Source organism: Delphinapterus leucas, chromosome 9 (genome assembly GCF_059928025.1).
Source record: "Delphinapterus leucas isolate spDelLeu-1000000601 "Yukka" chromosome 9, BTC_Dleu_Yukka2, whole genome shotgun sequence".
Taxonomy (NCBI): domain Eukaryota; kingdom Metazoa; phylum Chordata; class Mammalia; order Artiodactyla; family Monodontidae; genus Delphinapterus; species Delphinapterus leucas.
Window position 1 is genome coordinate 92,490,604 of NC_143137.1, and position 20,932 is coordinate 92,511,535.

Here is a 20,932-nt window from a genome sequence, read left to right on the forward strand (position 1 = left end):
AGAGCGCGTAGCACTGAGATGTGCGTTGACACATTGATCCTATTTTTTGCAAACATCTCCACAGATCCTCAGACGGCAGCGGGTGAGGTGGATGGGGTTAATCTGGAGGAGATCCGAGAATTTGCCAAAGCTTTTAAAATCCGGCGCCTGTCCCTTGGCCTGACCCAGACTCAGGTGGGCCAGGCTCTCAGTGCCACAGAGGGCCCCGCGTACAGCCAGTCGGCCATCTGCAGGTAACCCGTGCCCACGCGCTGTCACCCCTCCTGGCTGGCCCGGGCCTCGTCTGTCCTCTTGGCTCAGCTTTTCTTCTTCGGGTGGGCCGAGCTGGAGGGGTGGAGTGTGGGAACGGAGTCTGGGGTAGCTGTGTGTTGGGATTGGTGATATTGACGGAAGTGGAGTTGCTAAAGCAGACTTGGGGGCCTGGCTTGATAACTCCTGTCAACTCACAAAGAACTTCCAAGGCGGTTTCATTGGAAATACACAGCTTCCCCCCACCGGGGGTACCAAAAGCTTCTGAACCCACCATCCTACGCAGCTGAGATCCACTGTCTCCTGTCTGTGGATGGATGTCGTGAAGCTGCCAGTCCCAGGTGGTGTTAATGCTCCCACCATTTCTGCTCAAGGATGGCTATCCGGATTTTCCAAGAAAACACACCTTAAAAAGAACATATATTAACCATCGTGTGACCACAAAGGAATGTTTAGCCTTGCCCTGCCAGACACAAGTCTAAAAGCACATTTCTAAAAAAGAAGCAGCTGTTTTCCATAGCTCAGAAAAGGGTAGTGAGGGTTTGGCCTAACCTCACCCTGTCCTTCCCAAAATTAAATACATAAATGACAGAAGCCAGCCTTGGCTGTGTTTGAGTTGATCTGGGTCAAGCCGCCAGAAGCGGACCCTGCGCATGCATGTGTGTGTTGCACTAATCCCATGTTTATGCATGAGGTGACAGAGGCACTTCGGTAAGAGCTTTTTCCTCTTGGGCAATGTCTCATGAGTCCTCCTACGTCAGGAGAAGCCAAGAAACCAACTCTAAACTCATTTAAGTGGATTTTGTTCTTGGTGATCCATGAAATGCTGTCTTTTTATCTGCTCTTTATACTTTTAATGTATTCCCCAAAGGACAGAAGTGTACTTTTCCTGCAGTTTAAGACTAAGGTTATAAATAACATCAGTATGGGGTAGGAGCTTGCAGCTCACATTTTGCTCAATGGTTTTCCATAAAACCCATTGATTGTTGTTAAATACAAAAAGCGCCGTAGGATCCTCTCACTTCTCTGGCCTCCCCTACTGTTTTTTCTTATAAGATACCTCCCTGTAGAAAATAACCTTTATTCAGTCTATACAAGGATACTACTGCTGGGAAATTTGTTTCAAGGCTTGTATATGTTATTCCAGACAACATGTACCGAAGCATCAGCACTAACAAGCAGCATCAAATGATATGAATACCGTTGCTCCCTGTTGGGAAACATTAACTTTGTTTCATCTCAACAGCCTTGGGATAAAGGCACGCCACAGGTTTTGAGGTTGTTGCCCATGTGCTATCGTTGCTGAAGTCCTCTTTGGCTTTATTTCTTAGTCCTAAAGTGTGATCTCCTTTAAGTGCTATCTAAGGTTTTCACTAACACACATAATGTTTCTTGGGCATTCCCAATCAAATATGTTGATTTCTAAAATCTTCCCCTGGGGAAGCCAAAAACGCTATGGCCGAAATGAAAAGCAACTTTGGGAATTCACTGTCTAATAGAAGATGGCAGATGCCTTGACTTTTCGGCCTCTCTCTAGCGTCTAGTGTTTCAGCGGGGTAGTTTTCGGAGCTAACTACGAACAACAAAAAAAATGGAAGTCTTGAAAGAGACCAAGATCTGACAGTGGAACCACTCCAGTTAATTTACATGGTGGTGAAGAATCTGCATTTGCACACACTCTGGTGTCCCTCCTCCCTTATGAGCTGCAGTGACTCGAGATGCTTTAGCAAGTGCGTCTGCATCAGAGACACAGAGGAAACACACCAGCAATACACTGGACATCCCTATCACAAGCTCTGTCCCCCATGCCATGGTGCTGTAAAGCCTGTTGTCATGCTACCAAGACTTCAGCTTTGGGGCTTTTATAATGAATGATGGTAAGTGAACACAACAATGAAGGCTTTAAGGGGAGCCTGCCATAAGTGAGCAGCTCATTAAATGGCATTAAATAATTCATTTTATATTGAAAGCAAAATGTACTTCTTTCCTCTTTGACCAGCTGAAAGTTGGGGTTTTAAAAAAATAAATAAATAACTCCTTGAACTATACATGGAAGGGAATGCTATCGGAATCCCATTAAAATTTGATACTATTGGCGCTGCTTATCACAACATAAGATATCTAAAATGCAGTGCCAAAAATAAGATTAAGGCACATAAAGGAAGCCTATCCTTTTGTGTCCTTTTGCAAGCATCCTTATAAAACATACTGCGGCCAAAGCGGGTTCATTTTCGCTCCATGAAAACAGTCTATTGTAATAAGATGCACTCTGCAGTCAGAGGGTTGTTTTTCGACAGCACTGAACTTGAAAAGATAGAGGAGAATGCCATGGATCCAAAGTTGTCATCCTGGAGGGTTGTGAATTTGGATTTAGAACAAACAAACAAACAAATAAAAGGAATTGGTACTATTTTGTATTTCGTTGAGAGTGCATATGAATTTGATACCAGGATGACCTCTTAAAGCACTGTAGATAGTTTTGTCCAAGATGCTTCATAGTTTTTTTAAGTCAGTGTAGCAAAGAATTGCAGATGGCAACTGATATATAGAAGACCTCATTTACAGAAAATGATATCATTCAAGTACAGTTTGCAGATATAGCACGTTAAACACAGCTTGATACTCTGATACAAAAGTACACCATTACACTGGATGGTGTTGGAAGGCATGAGGTGGCCCTAGCACATCCCGGGGAGGGGGCGGGGGGTGTTCATAGCAATTACAGTGTGTCCAGCTGTTTGAGTCCAGCAGTAAAGTAGCAAGAAGCTATGTTTTACCAGAAAAGGGAGCATGTTGTTAACTTACATCTGGTGAAAAGTGTTTGTTACCAGAGACAGAGACAGGAGAGGGCTGGGGGCCGGGGGAGAGAAAGAGATTAAAATGAGACACAAAACAGAGATGAAAAGAGAACCATAAAAGAAACTTGTCCCGGTTGCCATCACTGACGATTAGCATAGATAGAACATTTTTATCACCAAGTCAGTGGGGGGAATTTAAGGAAACCAAAAGGAAAACATAAAAAGAATCATTTTAAACGAAAGAACATGACAGCTGTTGTCTTTGATGTCACTTCCTGGTGTTAATTTTTGCCTTAAGGATTCTGAAGTTCAGGGGAGATGGTGCTGGGTGGATTCAAATCAAAGCTCAGATCTCAAGCATTTCCAGGAAAAAGATCTGCGAGTAGTTTTTGTTTCCATCGTGATGGCTGCTGTGTTGTGTTGTCTCCACCCGTGCTCACCTGGCCCGCTTGTGGGTGTACGGGCTGCATGCAGGGGCATGAAGCATGTGCGAGGGCGGGTGCTGGCTTGAGCGGGGAGGGCTACCTTGCAGCTGGCTGCTTATCTGGAGTGAATTTGCTCTGCCAGTCAGTCAGGCAGACAGGCAGGAGGCCCACCCTGGCAGAGGACTCAGTGTAAGACTGTTCTTTTTCAATTCTCCCCCCAGACACACCATCCTGAGAAGCCACTTTTTCCTACCACAGGAAGCCCAAGAGAACACTATAGCTAGCAGTCTGACAGCCAAACTGAACCCTGGCCTTTTGTATCCTGCCAGGTTTGAAAAGCTGGACATCACCCCTAAAAGTGCCCAGAAGATCAAGCCGGTGCTTGAGCGGTGGATGGCTGAGGCTGAGGCCCGCCATCGGGCAGGTATGCAGAACCTGACCGAGTTTATCGGGAGTGAACCGTCCAAAAAGCGCAAGAGGCGCACCTCCTTCACGCCCCAGGCCCTTGAGATCCTCAATGCCCACTTTGAGAAGAACACGCACCCCTCTGGGCAGGAAATGACCGAAATTGCCGAGAAGCTGAACTATGACCGGGAAGTAGTTAGAGTTTGGTTCTGCAATAAGAGGCAAGCCCTGAAGAACACAATTAAACGCTTAAAACAGCACGAGCCGGCCACGGTAGTCCCTCTGGAACCCTTAACAGATTCACTGGAAGAAAATTCCTAAAGAGACGCCCACCCGGAATCAGAAAAAAAAAAAATCCACAGAAACTAAACTCCACCCTTGGGGCTTCATCCCCTAAACCCCCAAAAAAGAAAAAAATAAATTAAAAACAAATTTTAAGGTAGCCCCAGTCATCACCCTTGTAAGTAAAAGACTAAGAAAACCACCAAGTGGACAGGATGGTTTATACATGTCCATGGGATTTTCCAAAAAAGAAAAAAAAAGATTTTTTGAAAATTTTTAAACAAGGACTACACCACAGTGCAGGTGTACGCAGGAAGGCTCGTTCCCTCCCCGACCTGTCTCCCCAAAGCCAGGTTTATAAAGGACTTAAAGCAAACCAAATAACCACATACTTTTTTCTGTGTATTACGAAAATGTGAACACATTTTAAGAAAAACGACTAAACCAAAAAAAAACACAAAAAACAAAATACCAACAACACACAAAGGAAACTTTTCTCTGTTCAAAGCGAATACAAGCCTACCACCTGGAGGAGGGGCTGCGGACGGCATCCTTCAGGTTCTAAGTGCTGATTCACTATGAACCTATTAACCAAAGTCAGAAACACGACATTGCCAACGCGACCATTAGTCTGCTCCTCTCTGCGTGTGAAGTTGTGTTCCAAGTTTTTACATTTGTACTTGGCGGAGAAATAGCAAGCCTGACTTCTCTCATCTTTCCCATCTACTGTCACCCCCTGTGGGGCGGGGGGTGCCATTGCTGAAGCCATTTTGTGAGGCTCACTATTGGTTTTTATTTGGGGGGAGGGGGTTCTTTTTTTTTTCTCTTTGTTTTGAGTGGGGGGCATCCTGGATCGTGTGCCAAAGCATCCGTTGCTTTCTTCTCACTGTGACCTGTGGGTTTGAGAAAAGAAAATGGAGCTCGCATTTCTCATTTTCCTCCATCTCTCCATACCCCCCGCGTGTGGCTCCCAGTGTCTGCTGGAAGGCCACAGAGTGGGCATGGTGTCTTTTCCACTCAGACCCCAGTGAAACGCAGGAGAGACTCCAAAATAGCTAGGGCTTTGCTCGATGAACTGTCAACACTGGCATAAGCTGTAATTGTGCCCACTATCCACACCAGAGCTTGGGATTTTTCTCAGTCTGTTGGCCACGTACATGGAGAGCTGACCAAAACTAATTTTGTAATATAAACATAAGCCGCACATTTGGTTCAATACTTACATCTATGTTATGCTTCTGTGCAAAGCAATTTCTCTCAGAAGTCTGATAGCCAAAGAAATGTCTCGAGATTTCAGTCAAAATACACACATAGCATGCACACACCCATATACACACAGGCCAAAAAGAGAGAGAGAGAGAGAGAGTATGACTGGACTGCTAAAGGCCATCATGCATCCTGTAAATTCCATCTTTTCTGCTACCACTTTCATTCAAATAGTGATGGCAGACTTTTTTCAGGGCGGGGGGAGGGCGATTCTTTTGGGGATATATAAACGGAGCAGAAGGTTGGCAGACGAATTAAACAATGGGAATTGCAGCTGGACTCTTGAGGGGAAAGGAAGTGTTAACAAGGAAGTGCCTCCACTAAAAGGAAAAATACAAAAGTGGCTTATCGAGCACATCAGAATAGCCTTCACTCTTAGAACTAAGGGATTATTTCACTTTTCAAAATAACTTACTCCAAAGATCTGTGGGCCAAAATAACCTAATAAGCCAGAGGGAAAAAGTAAGATGTGAGGATTTCTGTGCAGGTAAACACTTGGGACCTGTGGTTGATGTTTTCCAGAGGGAGAGGCAAAAAGTGTTCCATTATAGGATCGGGCAAAAGAGAGTGTCAGTTTCCTTGCTGTCGAGATGGAAATATTCCCGAATAATTAATTAATAATTAATGCTATCTAGAAGTAAATTGTGGGCGAGAGAAAAACTCAAGTTGCCCAACTGATTAGAAATACCATCTTCTTCCCCTAACACACACCCTCCCCCGTACGGGTTTGGGTTTCTTCTTCTGTTGGCCCCTGTGCCGGTGGTGTCAGTGCAATGGTATAACTGTCCGCACCCTACGCCCCCTTCCCAGATGATGCATGCAGGAACCAGGGGACCAGCAGCAAGGAAACGCTACATGAAATCCTGGAGGTGGAACCAGTTGCTTGTACAGGTGTTTCCTTCTCCAGTCTGATGCTAATTGCACCACAGCTAACTTCATCTTCAGTGCCAACGATATCATGGTACCCATTTGGCCACCTGAAAAACTGCACAGATACCAACGACCCAGAAATCCAAAAACGTATCAATTGAACAGATTCTGTATTCTCCTAGGACCCGCTCCAAGTTCCATCAAGAAAATCTCCCCCAAGAAGAGAAGTTAACAAGATAACATATGATGGATGCTAAATGTTGAAACATATGCCAGCAGCACTTACATAGGGCCTGCTCAGTTCGGAAGTCTATAATTGGGAGGGTATAACTAGGACAGTGAAAATATAAAATTAAAGTAATCTTCCAGAGTGGAATAAAAAAGAAATATATTCATCCCACAGTCATATACCCATTCATGTGCAGTGATTTTTTTTATAGTTTTATAATTTTGTATTGTTTTATAAATTATTTATAAGGTGTTGTAATGCTTCTTATATTAATTTTTTACAGATAAATTTTTTGCTACAAGGCATAAAAAGGTGCCTGAACAGATTCTTAGGAATATAAATTATACTGTGTAACTTGTAAGTCTTGGGGACCACGCTTACTGCTTAATTTTCTTACGACATTTCTTATTTCCACTTGTAAACAACTTCACATGCCGGTGGCATTTAAGTGTCTTTTAGGTTTCCATGAACTGAAGGTTAAGGTTGCCACTAACAAAAAATAAAAGCCGCTTCAGGCACATGTGATTGTATTTCAAGCTTCAGTATTTTTCTTACATATTTTTAAATTACTGTTGTCTTCATTTTCTTCATCATTAATGAAAAAGAAAAAAAACGACTGATGTTATACTTGACGCTTGTTTGTGGGGCTATTTTTTCTTTTTCAGTCAAAAAAACATTGTGAACAGTTGAGAGTTTTAATTGCATTGCAAGGTTTTTGGTTTCTTTTTGTTATAATCACACAATACGCACACACATACACACACGCACGCACACACACCACAAAAGAGAGAACAAAAAAGCAAAAGGAGCTAGGAAAAAAAACAAAAAACAAAAAACAAGTAGAGGCGTATCAAAGAACTCAAGCTATAACCAAAAAGAAATTGTAAAATGCCTTTGCTCGTCTTCTCTACGCTGGACCAAAGCTCAATATTTGTAGGTATATGCACATTGTATAGATATGGCTAAATGTTGCTGACAATCTTGCAATACTAAACTGTTCCTATTTTAAGAAAAAAAAAAAAAAGAAATACAAACTGTTCATCAGTGTTTTACCTCAGCACTCTACTTGTACCCAGTTAATGACCAAGCTTAAAAAAAAAAAAAAATGGAGAAAAAGGAAATTGATTTTCATTTCAATGTTTGACTGCAAAATCTGTTTGAATAACATTTTGTAATGAGCTTTTTGTCACGTGATTTGCTTGTCTTCAACTTGAAATTCTGTGAGGCACATTTGTCTATTTGTTGTTAAGGAAGTGATTTTTTTTGTCCTACGTGCTGTGATCCAGACTGGTTACCAGAGTCACTGATGAGACGTGGCAAAGAGAGCTGCTTCTCCACGCCTGGAGCGGGCAGCAGGAAAACAAACTGGGTTGTTTTGAAAAAAGCATCATGACGAGATGTTGACATGATGGACTTGTGACCAAGAAGCCAAACTGGATATTTAAAAGCTCCTTACTTGCTCTGACATTGAAACCAAAGCTGATTTATCTGCACAGGTTGCTTAATGTTTTAAAAAAAAAAACTGACAAAACTGTACTTAATCTAGAGCAATATCTGTATGGTCAGTAAAGCTGCACTTTGTGTATTTCTTAACAGCTTCAGATCTGTCACTTTTAATTTGTACCATAAAAAATAAAGAATGGTTTGACATGAGCTTCTAGGCGAAACGTGTCTTGAACTCAGATAGGTCACTTAAATTGTAAGCATGGAAATAAGCCTATGTTACAACCCCAAATGTTACAAAAAGGAGGGGTTTCATGACAGACTAGTTAATATCATGATTATTTTAACTGTTCAAATGAAATACTATATGAATTAGGATTCCTTGGATTGCAAATTACAGAAATCCAACTCAAACTTATTTAAACAAAGTCTGGGAAGTCTGGTTGGGGACCTCAAGCACGGCTGGATACAGTGGTTCCAAGGATGTCATCAGCCTGTCCTCTTAGACTTCCTTCTCAGGTGGAGCGCCCAGATGTTGAGTCACATGCCTGTCTCTAAACTAGGCACTGTGCTGGGGATGATGTACTTGAATCGGCCACGCAGGGTCCCAGACCCACCCCTGTCTGTGGTACTGGGGATGGGGCCTCATGATAACAACACCGAAGGACCACAGGGATGAAGGAGGAGGTCTTCATGAGGATCAGAAGACAGAAGATGAGAAACCATAACAGGCAGACAAAACCCAGAGACATCAGAATCTATTACTGACAGCCAGCTGTGTGCCAGGTGTTGTAGTGAATTCTACTGGGAAGGAGTTTTTGCTGCTCTTAAGCAATGCCTGTAATTGCGTGTTCTGGAAAATGTAGGCGTTGAGAATATGCTCCCGCTCGAAGTTTATGTGGGTAAGAGGGATGAGTTAATGTTGCTGTATAATTTACTAATTCAAAGGGAAAATGGAAAATCTTGCTAAAAATACCAGTAAAATTTTTTAAATTAGAATCACTATCTCCATACTTTTCGTAACCCTTAGCAAACATTTCTTATGCTACATAGAGATCCATACATCAATTTTGTTATGACTGACAAGAAGTGCTTTGGAGAAAGCAACAGAACCAAAAATCCAAGTGCCCATACATTATGAATGGACGTTCCTGGAAAGTCCAAGACTGACTTTAAGACGAGCAAAAAAATGCTGATTCTTCTGCCCTCATGGTGGGGAAAGACAAAATAGTCATTTTTAAGCTTTGTTTCCATCTAAAATACGCTAAAAGTATTCTAGGCTGAGGTCCTACCTATTGATTATACCTATTATTATGAAATATGTTTGACTTAGGAAATTCTCTTTATTTTTTATAAATTTATTTATTTATTTGTTTGTTTATTTTTGGCTGTGTTGGGTCTTCGTTGCTGCGCGTGGGCTTTCTCTAGTTGCGGCGAGCAGAGGCTACTCTTTGTTGCTGTACGCAGGCTTCTCATTGTTGTGGCTTCTGTTGTTGCAGAGCATGGGCTCTAGGCGCGCAGGCTTCAGTAGTTGTGGCACGTGGGCTCAGTAGTTGAGGCACGTGGGCTCAGTAGTTGTGGTTCGTGGGCTCTAGAGCTCAGGCTCAGTAGTTGTGGCGCAAGGGCTTAGTTGCTCCGCGGCATGTGGGATCTTCCCGGTCCAGGGCTCGAACTCGTGTCCCCTGCATTGGCAGGCAGATTCTTAACCACTGCGCCACCAGGGAAGCCCGACCTAGGAAATTCTTGAATGTCTTCTTTAAAAAGATAACCATCATTTAAATTCAATCATTACATATTCCACAGGTATCTGCTAAGCACTTTGTATGTGCCAGAAATTTTATGTGCTGGGGACTTAGAAAGAAATAAACAAAATGAATCCTTGCCTTCAAGAAACTCACATTCATTCTGCAAAAACAGTACTATTTCTCCAGAAATGAAGATCTTGTACCATGCTTCTTGTACTACAATATTTTACAAATAAAATAAATTTCAGAATTAAAATGATGAAAAGCAGTTCTGAAACTGACTTTGAACCAGTAAATGAATGGATAGAAATAGCCTCGGCTTACAAGACAATCACCAGTGTCTGTTTTAAACGATTTCAAAAGCTGTTCCAATAAGAATTTTCCACTAAACCAACCATATACACATAATCTATTCAGTGTCAAGTGCAGCAGGTTGATGAGTTTCATCAAAAATCCATGGTTGGAAAGAATTCAGAAGCAGACTGCCACAGAGTAGTTGAAACCAGCCCCCAGCTAATACACACAGGTCCAGACCCCTTACCCGTTGTGCCGCCCTTTGAAAGGAGTCCAAGCAAGCGGCACTTCTGACCCATTTGGCTGATCTACTGAGCCACGTGGAAAGCCATGGTCAGGGGAAGACAATGACACCTAAGGAGGGTTTCAGGATATTGGATGAAACTTTATCTAAAACATATGTGCTTTCTTAAAGTCAGATTATGGATTTAAGTTACCCTCTTCTTGATGGACTGTCTCCTTCTGTTTGCTTTATCCTTGTTAATGGCTCCATCTGTCTGTCAGCCATCCAAAGCAGAAGTCTGGGAGTCATCCCGAGCCCTGTACACACACACACACACACACACACACACACACACACACACACGCCAAATTGCTGAAAGTCTGGCAATTCTGCCTCATGAATTCCTTTGGACTCTGTCTCCTGGTCTCCATCAGCCCCCTGGCCCCCAGTTGCCCCTACTTAGTTCAAACCCACCCACCTCTCACCTGGACCGTCATGATAGGCTCCTCCCGGCCTCTCTACCCATCACGTACTTGCCACCAGAGACATCATTCTAAAAGGCCAATATGAACATATCTCTCCTTGATTTAAGATCTTTCCAATGTCTACCATTACCCTCAGAATGAAAAACAAACTCCAGCGTTAACATACGGCGCCTTTCACTATCCGGCCCTTGTTCACTTCTAAAGCCTCATCTCTCATCGATTCCCAGTTCATCCTAGCCTCACTAAACTTCCTAAAATTTCTCCAATGCCCAAAGCACTTTTGGCACTGTACCTTCTGCTCAGAAAATCATCCACTGCACTGTTGACCTATCCAATTTCTACTCACTCTTTAAGAGTCAATTCTGTTCAATTCCACAAATAGTTATTGGACTTCCGCTATGTGTCAGCCATTGTGCTGCATTCGTCACAGCACGTACCTAGTTTGCATATTTATCAGCCACCACTTACGTGTTTCAAAAGCACTGCCAGACACCGCTGAATGACCTATGGACTTGGCTTACAGATAAGTGTGGTATGGAAATATATTTTTTTAGCAAGTTGTCACTTGTATGTGACAGATCCTCCTTGTCTAATAAGAGTAACAATAATCTCTTATTTGTATAGTTTTCAAAGGTCTTTCATGTACATTGTTTTACTTGCTCCTAACATAAGCCCTTGGAAGTGTGATGATTTCTATTTTATAGACGGGAGCTAAGAATCATAAAATTCAATAGGCTTGACCAAGACCCCAAAGTACAAGAGTAGAGCTGGCATTTGAATACATTAGGAATTAGAGTATTCGCCACGATGAATACACACTAAACCCCAGTGAAATGGTGTCTGACGCCCCCCGTCTTTGAATCACCAGTGTAGAGTACAGTAGCTGATGTATGGTGAAGTTCAGTAAAGACTTACTGCTGTTGATGATAAATTCCAATTATCTAATTACCAAGTTCACTGTGATTTAGGTGAACATAGCCTGAATGATTAGTACTTGGCAGAAATAGAAAAAAAAAGAAAAAAACATGAAAGGGACTTCCCTGATGGTCCAGTGGTTAAGACTCCACACTTCCACAGCAGGGGGCACGGGTTTGATCCCTGGTCAGGGAATTAGGATCCCGCATGCCGCAAGGCATGGCCAAATAAATAAATAAATAAAATACATGAAGGAAAATTAGAAATGCCTACACGTGTTACGTGGCTTTACTGTCACTGAGAGTTAGGGGCTCCAGACAAGAACGCAGAGCATTCTAATCATGAAACCAGTAGAAAAGTGAAGAAGAAAGTCAATGAATCCTACAGGTTATTTTGACTAATCCCATCGACAAGTGAAGAACATGCAGTGTGTGTAGAGACAGGAAGCTGGGCCAGGACCTAGACTGGTAGGCCTACTCCAGAACCTTCTTTGATACTGTCACGTCACTTTTAAGATTTTAGCTGTGCTCCGTACTAGACCTGCTGGGGTGTCATTCAGGAGAAAGTCATACTCTTCCCATTGCTTTATTTGTACCACTCAAGTCTGGTATCTGCATGGCAGCCTCGGTATGTGTTAATGGGCTTTATTGTTGAGGTCATTGGGGCATCATCTCTGAAAGTGGGGATGCTCCTAGGGTGTTTGGCTATGTGTAGATATGCAACGGTTGGACAGCCAATACAACCACACAGATCCAGAGCTGGAGTTGCTCCAAAAACTGAACTTCAGTCAAAGAGCAAGGGGCCAATATGCAATGACAACATTTGTGGTGACCTGTAACATTGACGTCTTTCGCAGATGCTTTATTAAGATGCTGGATAAAAGCAGAAAAGAGGCCAGAATTTCTTAGATCCCTACCGTATATAGATATTACTGTCCTCATCTCCAAATCTTGCACCCTCATCTGAGATTTGAGGCCTGCTTAGATGTACTCAATGCTACTAATAAATGTTCTCATAGAGGAAGATCCACTAAGAATTACTTGCATTGAGACTGACTAAACTCCTTAACTAACCCATCGTTGACGTAGATCGCTGGGCCTCATATGAGTCCACTTTGGATGCCACGGTTCTGGTCACCACTTGGGCCACGTCTGTGACTATACATGAGGGAAAAGATATAAATTGGGAAATATTTTTGCTTATTTTTCCTTCCAGTTTTTGTTGTTGATGATATCTCTTACTATACAAGTAATCTATGTTTGTTGTAGAAAAACTAGAAAATACAAAGAAACAAAGCTATTTCCACTGTAAGAATATCAGAGTTCAACTGTGTTTCTTATATTGCTCTATTGTAACATTTGTAGGATATTTTATTTTTTTGTTTTTGTTTTCTATATAAAATATTAATTTTATTGGAGTATGGTTGATTTATAATGTTGTGTTAGTTTCAGGTATATAGCAAAGTGAATCACTTATACATATACATATATCCACTCTTTTTAAGATTCTTTGCTATGGGTATTTTAAATGATTGTCTTGAATTGCAGAGACAGAGGGTAAATCAGGAGATCAGAAATGGAACCCATGCATCCTGAAATGCCGTCTCTGTGAAACACTACAGCTGCACGAGTTGCCCAAACTCAGTAATTATTTACCCAGACTCCTAACTAGACCCATCACACAGCTCATCTTGGAGGGAAACACAACAGCCCCTGGTGGTCTGGGAGGAGATGTGATTCCTGAGACTATTTCCACACAGGCTTTGCTAACCAATCAAGAGGCACTAGTGGAGAAAAGTAGGTTTCAGTCATGGAGACATGCATTCCCAGGGATTGGTAGGACTATGGGGGCTGACATCATGAACTCTTTCTTAAAAGTGAGACCCTCCCCCCGTACATTAAAAAGGAAGCTGGGACGAAGCGAGAGAGTGGCATGGACGTATATACACTACCGAATGTCAAATAGATAGCTAGTGGGAAGCAGCCGCATAGCGCAGGGAGGTCAGCTCGGTGCTTTGTGACCACCTAGAGGGGTGAGATAGGGAGGGCGGGAGGGAGACGCAAGAGGGAGGAGATATGGGGATGTATGTATATGTATAGCTGATTCACTTTGTTGTACAGCAGAAACTAACACACCATTGTAAAGCAGTTATACTCCAGATGTATAAAAAGATGTAAGAAAAAAGAGAATGATTTTGTCTTCCAAACATGTCCTCTATGTCTTCCAAGCCATATCGACACCTTCTATGACCATATCGTGTGCACACTAAGCGTTATACACATGCACCTAATGGGGGCACTATAACATGACGGGAATTCCTCCAATAGAGCAAGCTAGGACTGGACACTGGAAATTCAAAAAATATCAAAGTTCACCATATGTGGGGTATTTTTATTTTTAAAAATGTTTTAGAATATCGTAAAGCAGAACTAATATTCAGAGGATACATATCACTATAGGTATAACTGTCGGGTATAAATAGCATCTGTTCTGATTAGCCTGTGCTGTCAAGTATTTTTAATATCCTGTAAATAAAGCCATATGAAGCAGATTTGATTAAATAAGATGGGTGACAGTGCTAGGTAATGTAAATTTAGGTCAAATAATAAGGTGTGATTCATAAGCAATAAGACCAATTTTCTGGTGTGATTTATAGATGAGCTCAAAGAGGGGACCAGAAGCATTTTAGCCTTTGGCAGCGGCACTGGAAGAAGAAGGCTATGGTAAGGGATAGTTTTTTGGTTTTGTTTTTTATGTTTTTGCATGCAAATGCTGCTGTATTTCTTTGGGAATCAGTTTTTTCATCTCACAGTCCCAGGATAAATGTACCCACACGTAAGAAATCACCCGTATGTACAAAGACAATATGACTGACCCGCTGCCTTAGTCATGAGCTTTACAAAGGGCAGCAATAGGCAAGTTGGGCTAAGAAAGTGAGCAAAGAGAAAGCTTTCTTTAAAGGGTAGTTATTGTGTTCAGATAACCTGGCATCCACACCAGCAAGACAGAGTTGCAAGGAAAAACATCAGAATGAATAACGTAGGCACGCTTTCAATAAACCAAAAGGCTCAGCGCAGAGGCAAGCAAACTGGACTCACAAGATAAAATTTTAAAAAGAGACAACCACGGGCACAGGAGGGCAAAGGGGAGGGAAGAAATGGAGGAATCGAAATGAGTCAACACAAAATCTACAAAGAAAAACAAAATTATACATCTTAGGGCTGAAAAAAACAAACCACTAGGGCCACGTAAAGCCCTGGGGAAGGTCGTGCTCTCCACTGCACTAAAACCCCTTCGTTTTTCATCTGCTTGGCTCTGAGCATCCAGAGAGGGGCCTCGGTCTTCAAACCTCTCCCCACTCCACGTTGCTGGAAAGTTGGATCCTTATAGCTGAAAAGTTTCCCGCATTCTGATGAGTGCCTCTCTCTCTGCAGTTCTCCTGACCAAGGTGATGCATCTCTATTCCAGGAGGGTGTCTTGCCTCCTTCCTCAGCCCAGGGCAGCCGCTGTTCACCACCAGCCCTTGTTTTGGTCGCATTGTCCTTCCTGGATGCCTTAACGACAGGACTCAGGACTGCCCCACATTAGTGACAACTGCTTCCTCACCAATGACAACCCTGGCCCTGTTTTGTTCCCCCATCTCCTAGATACAAAATTAGGGAGATTCCCAATCATGGAATGGCCCCAGCTCCTGAAAGCACCCACTCTAGAATGAGCCTTCTTTTCCTTAAACCCTCCCTGACGTCACCCAGCACAAGCCAAGTCCTATGGCAGGTCTCTCCTGATGCCTTTCCCCAAGACGTCCACCCATGGTTCCCCTAGTGCACAATTTCCTTTGCTGCAGCAAGTTGGAAATTCAGGAATTTGTAGGCTGAAAGAAGAAAGCTCTTTAACCCCAACTGGGGAAAGACAAAACTGAGAAGGCCACTGAGCAACGAGGGCCAAATAAAACTCAGCCTTGAGATAAAGGTAGACAGCCCTCAAAGTATCCTTCAAGGCTCCACGACCCCTGCCGATGCGGTCCCTGACTACCTCTCAACCTCCTCCCTCACGACTCCCCTGCAGACCTCCACGCCCCCTGCCGGCCGGCACTGGTCTTGCCATCCTCCTCCTTCACCCAACCCGGCCTTTCTGCCTGGGAGCAGGCTTTCCTCTCTCTCCTCCTGGCTAACTCCTTCTCGTCTACCAGGCCATCCCATGTCTTGGAAGCCAGTCTTAGCTACTTAGCTACCTCTCCAACTAGCCCATAAACTTCCCAGAACCTGTGCCTGTACCTGCGTGGCACATAGTCAGTGAGCAATAAATGCTCGCTAAACAAATGACTCCATCACTCGCCAGGTTCCCCTTCCTTCTCTGCTCCACCCAACTGAGCTTCCCAATAAATATTCCACCAACAATTTTACAAACTTTTTTTAAATCCCCTCACACTCTATTACCGTGCCCTACGAGCCCTTCTCATCCTCCATTCTGACTCAACTCAAACCTCTCTTTCCTTCCTAGACTGCTCAATACTGCTGGAAAAACAACAGACAGATGCTGGATGGTGCCATTTCAATCAAAGGTCTCTGGTCTCCATGGAGCAGTGAGTGAAATTCAGCACTTTTGTAACTTTTCCTAGTCTGGTACATTTTCCATCCCCTTGGTAGCTGTTCTAAAACTTTTCTAGCATGGAGTTTAACTTAAGTCTTAGTTTGCTGCTGTCATATTCTGGCCAGTCTGGATATGTTGGAGGAGTTAAGAAGAGAGGTTTCTTTGGGGGACTTCCCTGGCGGTCCAGTGGTTAAGACTCCGCGCTTCCACTGCAGGGGGCACGGGTTCCATCCCCGGTCTGGGTACTAAGATCCCACATGCTGCGAGGTGAGGCCAAAAAAAAAAAAAAAGAGAGAGACAGAGTGTTTTCTGGAGTCCGCTGACATGGGGACTTGGGTTGCATCCATGGCTGGGTTTTAGACTGTGTGGTGAGGACACGCAGTCCTCTGCTGATGCCTTCACTACGGTGATGCTGTTCTAGCCACAGAGCCTTAGTCACTGGAGCACAGCAGGGCTTCTGAGAACAGCAAGGTGGCTATTATTCAGATAATTGCCTGAGCCAGCCCTCGGGCACTTGTCTGTATACGAGGGAGAAAGAAGTAAAAACTACAAGAACTGTTTCTCTTCGTATTGAAGCCCATGAAGGCGTGGGTAACGCAGCTTGGGAGCGTGATAACAGAGAACGCTCAGAGGGGCCAACAGCAGGACACTGCCGGATCAGAAGAGACAGGACAGGACCACAGCCCAGGGGAGTGGTGGAGGGTCAAAGGAGCATGGCCATTTAGTGGCAGCCACCTTCTGGGGCCACTGGCAGGAAACCCAGTGAGTATTATGGAGACCCTGACACAGCAGGAGTCCCTGAGTGAATGTGTCCCTGAGCATATGAAAGACACTCTGGTAACTCCTGAAATACTTAAGGGGCTCATTCAGGGGTTGCTGGACCTGCTGGAAAAGGAGATAAAGAGCCAGGGTGACCCAGGTTACACTTGACTACTCTTCCTATACTTCTGGGCACTGAATTTGCCTCCCATTTCACAGAGAAAATAAAGGCCATGAGATATAGTCTTCCGTGATTGCTTACCTCATCTTCAGTTACTAAAGCCAGATTCTTGACCTTCATTCCTGTGGCAGGAATGACAGGAATGAGAGAGAGAGAGAACATGCTAGAGCACCCAGCAGGGGTTGGAGGGTTGGGTTTTTTTCTTTCTAAAACTTTATTTCAACGTTAACTATGCTTACAGTAATACACTCATATTGGTTAATAGAATGCAATTTAACTTATCCTACACAATTTGGACCAAAAAACTTGGTACATGGTTTGCTCTGAAAAAGAAAGAAAAAGGATTTGCAATCTGGTTTATTTTTCATCTATTACAAATGAGAAGGAGCAAAGGTAGAGTGAGTAAGTCAGAGTCTAAGGGGCATGAACTCAGGGCCTTAGGGAAACTGAAAAGAATCTAAACCTCATTCTACAGCACCGCCGTCCCCCTTTAGCAATAGTTCCTTCTTAATTATCTTTGTATTTTCAGTGGCAGTACAGAGCCTGGCACCCAGTAAAAAGCAAAATGAATAAATAAATGAAGAAGTACAAGAATGAATGAATATCCTAACTATGATGGCTTGATGTCTCCTAGAAAAAAGAGATTTGAGAGAGAGAGATTTAATATGTAGTTGAAATACTATTGGCCCAGGGACCTCATTTAGATCCATGAATATGGATCCAGGGGTTGCTGCCCCTCTTCAGTACAAAGGCTCAGACTCTGGGGAAGGAGGAAAAACTCACTCAAATCCAGACCATGTCTACATCCATACTTGACAATATTTTTTAATTGCATGACCCACCTGGGAAAGCCTTACCTGCGGTGGTCCTCCAGTGCGAGTCTTGAGGGCTGGGAGGGAGCGGTCTGCAAAGGGCAGTGAACGGGGCTATGAAAGGACATTTACAAAGCTAGCGAAGTGAGAAGAAGAAGTAAGGAAAACAGAAGAAGCAGCAGGCTTCATAAACCCAAAATCAAGCCACTGTGGCAGCTTTAGTCTGGGAGGGACAGATGCATTCATCTGAGAAGGGGTCCGACTCAGGAAGGGAGAGGGCATTCCACCTGCTGTGACCTAGTCTGAATCCCTTTACAAGTGAACTACTGGATCAAAATGACCTCCCAGGTCATTTGGGGAGATGCCTATAGGGTAAGATGAACCAGGCTTTTCCTTCAGCCTTGGCCAAAAAAAAAAAAAATTGGCTTGGTATGGAAATGCAATAAACTTAAAAGCAGTAGGTCCATTATTTTTTCTCTCAAGATTGACATTTATCAATAAATATCAGCTTATGCCTGGCCTAGACGTGTGCTGTTAGTCACATGTGTCACATTTGCAGTAAAAAAAAAGTTCACTGACCAAAAAATAAAATAAAATAAAAAATAAAGCAAATCATTTTAATTAAATATTTTCTTTGTTTGATTTCATTTTCCAGCTGTTTTAACTTAATAGAATTTTTTTTCCTTGATTTCAAACTGTATAATGCCTTTTTGCTGAACGATGATTATCTTTCCAGCCCAGTGGCCTTTTTCTGTCAATGGCAATTAAATCCACAAAGATGATTTGCTTTCTAACTGTCTGAGATTCTTGTTTTCCCATTGCACATCAGAAATTTTGCTCAAGTCAACCAAATTTTGTTAGGAAAATTTTATTTGATAAGACAGGATCCAAAATCCCCAAATTAAAAGGCAAACATCTTCGGGAGATGGCAACTGCAAGGTGTTTTATTATGTATTTATTAGAGGGCTTTGGACATATTGATAAGCTGCAAAGCAGATCTACTGGTCTTTTTGCTTTCTTAAAGTGTATTTTCTGGGATCACACCCCTCCTTGTTCCAATATAAACCTCCACAAATTTTTTTTAGTGGTCTTTACTATTGAGTGGCTACATATTTTTTATGTGGGATTTTAAGTCTCTTTATTTCAGATCATTATCTACTACTCAGTGAGCACAGGTGAATCTATTAGATAAAAGTGAACAAAATAGACCCCAAGGCTGTTTTTTAACCTACATTCTAAAGTTCTTTTCAAACCATAAAAATAAATAACCAAATCAGAAACAAATACAAAATTTTGATCCTTCCTTTTTTCCCCATTTCCAAACCATGCAAATCAATTCTATGTGTTAATGCACTTTTTAAAATGGCTTTTAAGGTCTCGAAATGCAAACTTAAACCCTTCACTCATTTCTCTGAAGATGTGATTATACTCAGTGAAACACACACAATCTGACTGACCCCAAACTTTCATACAGAACGTCATTTTTTTCTACCTGGTTTTATTCAACAATCTAAATGCAGCTGGATTCTACCAATGACCAGTGAGTACTTAATGCAGATGTTCAGAAAGAAAAAATATATAGTAATAAAACTCTATTTTAGAGTCAGGTCTCAAAGTAGGGGGAGAAAATTATTCCCAAGTTGTCTCTGTCTTAAACACCCAGATAGGAAAGACAAACCAGCCTGCACTCCATTATACCCACAGAAGGTACCTGGCTAAGAAAATCTGAAACAATGTTTCTCTCCATTTCACTTTAGCTGAGGACTAGACCTCAGACAATCTTATTTCTCTGGATTTTTGTATTTTATCTGAGTGTAACGCATGTTTCTGTGTGCCACCATAGAAGTGTAGACAAAGCTATTTAACTGTAATAAGAATAACAGCTGCTACTTATTAAATTCTTCCTGCCAGGAACTGAACTAAGTGCTTCACCAAAAAATTGTGTGTGTGGTGTGTGTGCGTGTGCGTGCACGCACACGCATGGGTGAACTTGGACATGCATGTACCTCTGTGTATTTAATTTTCACAACAACCCCATGAAGGAGGTCTTATTACCTCCATTATAAGCATGAAGAAATAAAACTTGGGAAGTTTAAGTAACTTACCCAAGAAAATTCCAGAGGTGGAAATTAAATCCATGCCTATCTGATTAATAGTCCATGACCTGAGTCTCTCCCCCAAAGGCCCATGTTGTATTTGTTGTATACTCATTTCTCAAGTGCTTCTCATCCAAGAACATGGGTCTCCAGCCCCAGAATCATTGGTGTAAGGTCTCCATTCTACTAGAAACCCAGAGCAAAGCTTCAACTTTTGAGCTCTCAGGGGCTTCTAGAATTTCCCAGCATGGAGGTCTGCATGGCAATCAGAATGACACGTCGCATGTATTCTCTGACAATCACGTATATCTGGGAGTCAGGGGGAAAGAAATAAAATAATGATAACCAGTGTTTACCTCCCTGCAAACTTCCCCCACCTTGCAGGCTCAGAGGAATAATTAGTTGCTCTCGCTACTTTGAAGACTGGTTCCAGAACACAACTCAAACCACAAATATGATTAAATGTTAACATCTGAGAATCAGAAAGTGGTTTCACGCAAATCTAAAGATCTTTCTTGCAGTAAAAATCACTGATATGTTTTTAAAAGGGATAAAGTTGGAAATTTACAATTGTGAAAAGTGCTATTTCCCTCCATGGCACTTGCATATAATAGAGCACTTTGCGATCATGCACAAGGTCGTTAAAGTGCTTTGCTAATGTACAGACCCACTTTGATTTAAAAAAAAAAAAACTTTAAAGGAACAAAAAAGGTGGCAGTTTTTCAACTGAGCAGAAGTTTTCTTTAATTCGTAGGAAAGAAAAAGAGCTCTCTCAAACAACATCTGTGTAATGCCGTTGTGATGGGCTATCTCAATCACTGTTTCAAACACAAGGGATTTTGTGTGACTATTTCTTACAACCTGT